At 32.4% G+C, this 5396-nt stretch overlaps 1 long non-coding RNA gene across 2 annotated transcripts; it reads left to right on the top strand.

Moving 5' to 3' along the window:
* Positions 1-290: 290 nt before the first annotated feature.
* LOC110717253 lies at positions 291-5079 on the top strand. Of its 2 annotated transcripts, XR_002510704.1 has the most exons (5): positions 291-446; positions 554-680; positions 3961-4102; positions 4557-4619; positions 4767-5079. It is a non-coding gene; the product is annotated as an uncharacterized LOC110717253 (long non-coding RNA). The 2 variants fall into 2 exon arrangements; XR_002510703.1 differs by having other exon boundaries at positions 3961-4619.
* Positions 5080-5396: the final 317 nt, after the last annotated feature.

Below are 5396 nucleotides of genomic sequence, written 5' to 3'. Positions count from 1 at the left end.
GAAGGATTCAATGAGTCGACGGAGTTTTACGAATACAGACGTCGGATATCGAGCCTAGGGCGTCGAGACCGAGCGTCGCAAAATCACAAGCAACAAGTATGAGCATAGCACTACTACAAAACCCACTGATTTTCGACGCTGTCAATAGGGTGTCAGTGGAAATTTTTGTTCCCGCGTTTTCTCGACGCTTTTCAGCGTCCTCACTTATTTTGACTTGAAAAAGCGTCCAGAATATAAATCACGTGATAAGCGCATGTGCTCCAGCTTGCGAACTGAAATAAAATTAGACAACAAAACCGTTCATCTTTTACTCTCCAATAATTAAACCCTAGCCTTTCACTCATTTCACTCCTCAATTCATCTATCCAAAATCGAAAACCTAGTAACAAATTAAACTGAAAGATGCTCTTTGATTTCATCATGTTTGGTATTCTAATCGTTTTCCGGTATTATCTCCTTTCTCTTTGGATTTTGATATTAGTGGTTTTTCTTTTAGTGCTTTTTTTCGATTTCGATTTTTTTTCTGATATATTATTCTTAATTTATCATGGAGGAAGAGGAGATAAACAAAGCTGTGATGTTGAAGTCTCTTTGACAACAACAGCTACGAAAAAATACACATTCGAATGTTCACGCACTGACCCAAATGTCGCTGAGCTCATCCTCGCCTTTACTTTCGAGTAATTTCTCGCATCTAATTTATTTCTTGTATATTTTTTCTATTAGTTGAGTATGTAATTTTGCTGAATTCTGTTCATTTTGGTTTAAGAATTTTCGAGTAATTAAGAATTTTGTTGTTAATTGAATTTATAAAATTTAGACCTAGAACCCATGGTGCCCATGGTGTCAAATTTTGTCTTCAAGTAAAGGCCTCACCTACAGTCCTTCACAATTCATTTGATAATACCCACACCATTTGGCTGGGTAAGTCCAATTGTCTGGAGTTGGGACCATACCTAGACCACATTGAAAACTGATTCTATCTTTTCTTTGCCAAGTAGTAAATCATAGCAGGACCAAATTAATTAATTGATTGGATTGTTTTACTGTCTCTAGACTGCCCATTGAATATATCTTATTTTTACTAACTATCTCTGCATGTGCTGTATATTAGTTAAGTTAGAGTGTATTAGTGGTGACATTGAGAATGGGCAGTCTTATGATTGAAATTTGAGTGCTTTTGTTCATGTAATAATCTGTATGTTTGAGTCTTTTTGTATATGAAGATGCTGATGTTCATATCAGTTGTAGTGTATATGTAGATATACTGATCAAGTGGTTACATGTAATTATTACTTACTTGTGTGTAAGGCTGATTAGATGTGTAATTTAATGTATACTAGTTTCGGATAAGTAAGGCTCGTCTCTTATCATTTCTCACAACATGTATTAAACTTTTAATGCTCTTTTTGATAGTGGTCTTTTGCTTTTACTCATATTAGTGGTCTTGTAGAGTTATACTTAATATTAGTGTTAAATTAATTTATTTTTTTAATCTACTTCATATAATAAGATATTCACACAGAAAGTTAGTACCTTGATTGCAACTCACGACATTTGAGTCGATCACATTCTTAGTTCTTAAGAAGGTACGATATTAATCAATAAGGCTTCTGATCTTGTGAGCATGGAGTATGGATTCTAGATATTCTTGCATTTAAATTCCTTTTTAATTTAAATCTCCATAGCTTTCATATCAGGTTGTATCTTTTTCTTTAGGTGTTTCTAATTATTTGATTTTCATAACTAGTATACATAGTTGGAGTTTATTTGGGATTGCTCTTCTTATATTGGCCTCATTTAATTACATATTGTAATTGGAAATAAGCCAATTCTTTCTCAACGCATGGTAGTAATGTCGCTGGACATTATTAGTGAGGATTATTAAAAATATTATATGGACAATGACAAGGACAACATGTATATATCATTAAGTTTCATGTACTCTCCAAAACATATGAAGTATAATTTCTCTACTCACTCCAATTGTATTCGATGTCTTCCCTTTTTTTGCTGATAGTATTCAGGTACAACCTTACCTTTTGTCTTCTGGATTGTTTACAGAGTTTTTTTTTTTAATACCAATTATAACTAGATAAATATCAATCTCTCATTTTGGCCCTCTCTCTATCAAATTTGGCACACTCAATCTTATTTTTCTTTGGTTTGATTAACTATTGGTTAAAATGTATGATACGATAGTCTTGTTTGTTTTCTCATGAATAATGCAGAGTATCATACTTTAGGATGCACAACATATATATATATATATATATATATATATATATATATATATATATATATATATATATATATATATATATATATCCAGAGTGTTCTTGTTGTATCTGACTTTGAGGCATGTATCAAGGGTGTTCTTGCTGTTGTATACTTTTTTTTTTTCTGGTGGTATTAGAGTGGTAGTGTGTAAATTATAAGAATATTGATTTTGTGTTTTTAGTTTAACAGTATGTGATACTGAGTATCTATATTGATAAGTACTGAAATTATGGTGTTTAAAAGAAAGTGATAAGGGATGAATAATAAAAAGATTTAAAAGCAGTTTGAAAATGTTATGTGCTATGTAGAAGTTTCTAAGATGGTCTTTGATCGAGATTTAATTTTATTTTTATTTGGGTTTAATGATAAGCTCCAAACTAAAATTTTTATTTTGTTATACACTTGCTTTGTCAAAGGTAAGAATACACTTTCTCTCTCTCTTATGGAAATAACTATTATCCCTGCAAGGTGAGCAATAACTTTTTAAGGCATTATATATGTTTTTATTGGAACTCAACTAGCTTTGACAAGCTAATAGTGCTTATTGAAGTGGATGTGTGGTTCTGTAGCAAATAAATTGATGCCCATATTCTATTTTCATCTACATTCATTTGCAATTTGGGTAAATTAAGGAATGAATTTTGGCTATATTTTGTAGCAAGACTACATATATTGCCTATTTAGATGCTGCTGAAATTTTGAAAAGAAAGGATGTACATGTGCTGGTTTTATAGCTTTGTTCTTTTGAAGCTTCATTTAAAATTTCATAAAAAAAAATTACTTGCATGATATTCATACATAGGTGCATAATTATAGCATTATCTTCAAATATACCCTTATGTTAATATCTCTCATACTAGACTCTTCCGGTTTAATATTTATTTTGGTCGTATCCGTGCCTGTATTGATCTTCATGTGTATTTTAAACTTGTCCACTGAGGACTGGGAGCATAAATGTGCAAGAATGAACGAATTGAATATTCTGCTGAGTACGGTTGTTACCAGTTAATATATGTTTAGAAATTCTGTTTTATCCTACCTTTATACTTTATATATTGATCATAAAACACTTGTTATTTTTGAAAATCAAACTATGTCTTTTGGGTAGCAACATTTTTTTCAAGAGTGAGAAGAGAAACCTCCTAGTTATGTTGGATTACTTTTTGTGGGAGGTCATATCTGTTTATATCTGGTTGTGTTGGTGTTTTATATTTTTCTGCTGGTAGAGTACCATAGCTTGGAGTTTTTTTTAGATTTGTCGCGGCTCTGTATTGTTGCTGCTGTTATTTTATCGCCCTGTAGCTGCAGTTCTGTTCGTCCCAAAAATTTTAGACCTGCAGTCGTTTTTAGCCTCTAGTCCTTTCATAAAAGTTATAGATCTCAAAAGGTTATCCAATCTAGGCTCAAGAATTTCTCAAATTGGAATTTTGTGCTAGGAGTTATGCCTTCTGGAAATTTCTGTGGTCTGCTGACTTGATTCTATCGCAGCGGGCTGTTATTTTTACTTGACGATTGTGTGGGTTGTTTTGTTGAGTTGGGTGGGCTTGCTGAAATGAATCCTCTGGCTTTTCTTATTTGTTTTAGTATATTTTTCCTCTAGTTAATTATATATTACTGTAGCTTAAAGAAGAACTATGGTTGTGTTCTTGCATTGAAATGCTTGATTTTGGTGCTTTACAGAATATGAAGTGACTTAACAGGGGAAGGATTCATTACATACACTAAGGCAATTTATCAGCAAGAGGTGTAAAGAGTAAGAGGAAATTTTTTTAGCAAGAAATCAAAAAAGCAAGAGGTGGCTGCTTACTTGGGATCTTCACAGGTTATCAATCCCCACCAATTATTATTGCTTCATGTAAATTCCTACTATTAGAAAAAGTTGCAGGTTGATTACTATTTTCTGATCATCGTATATACACACTCATATATATAAGGTCGCTGTACTTTCCACAACTTTACAAGTAAACTAGTTCTCTATTGAACATACACCGACAAGGTAAAGGTAGTAAGGTACTAGTTTTCCCATTTCTATTAAAATATCCATTGAACTGAATATTGAACTATATGATTTGGTTGATGCAATCCCATGTCCATTATATGTATATATGACATAATGTTTAAGTAAGAAATAAATAATATGCCTTGAATTGATTTTCCATGTAAGAGGGGTTTAAGTGCAACATCCCCCCTATGATTGCTCTGAAGCTAGTGATATTTATTATATTTTAACTACCGTTTTCTATTGAGCTGTGCGGTTTTCTGTCTTCTTTATATAGGTTTATCAAAAACTTTGTTAACTCAAACTTGGATATGAGTGTCTAGCCCTACTGAAGTTTCAGGTGTGAAACTACAACTTTCCCTCTCTTATCTACCTAGCTTCCCTCTCTTCATTAAAAGAAATGTATCTTTTGCATTTGCTCATTGCAGTTTTCATGCGGTTGTGATTCTGATTTCTTCAAACTGTTTATATGCTTTTGACATCCCAGGCCACACTAAACCACTAGTTCCTGCCAATGATCCAGAAACATCAAAGGGTGTGTTGTGACTTCAAGGCCAACGATAATTGGTTACAATGTGAGCTTTGCTTTATGCCCCCTTGCGAGCAGATTAAGGAAAAGCTAAATTAGAGATTGATTGAAGTTTTTTGTGATGAAATTAGCATATTTGTTCCACTACAACTAGTTACGAATTAAGTATAAGTTGGAATCATGAGCATAAGTTGTAATAGAGAACTCATTACTATGAGATATTATACATGTACTATAATATTTATATTATATGCAATAAAAAAAATTGGCCTAATTTTGCTGTGTATATATTGGTAATACTAGTTTCAGTGTGAAATATTTTTTTTGTTAAATATATTCTAGATATTTTTATAAAGATTATGGACAAAAAAAAGCATTTCCAACAAAAAAATATAGACCGAAAAAAGCGTCGCCAAATTTCTGAACATCAAATATATGAAATATGGACACGAAAAAGCGCCGCTAAAATTGATAAAGTGCGCCAACTACTGAAAGTTCGACACTTCGTATAAAAATTTGGACAACTTAAAGCGTCGAAATTTGCGACGCTTTTTTGTGACGCCAAATTCTCGACTCACTTTTTCTCGA

The sequence above is a fragment of the Chenopodium quinoa genome, unplaced genomic scaffold, assembly GCF_001683475.1.
Source record: "Chenopodium quinoa cultivar QQ74 unplaced genomic scaffold, ASM168347v1, whole genome shotgun sequence".
Classification (NCBI taxonomy): domain Eukaryota; kingdom Viridiplantae; phylum Streptophyta; class Magnoliopsida; order Caryophyllales; family Amaranthaceae; genus Chenopodium; species Chenopodium quinoa.
This window is presented reverse-complemented; position numbering and strand designations above follow the sequence as displayed.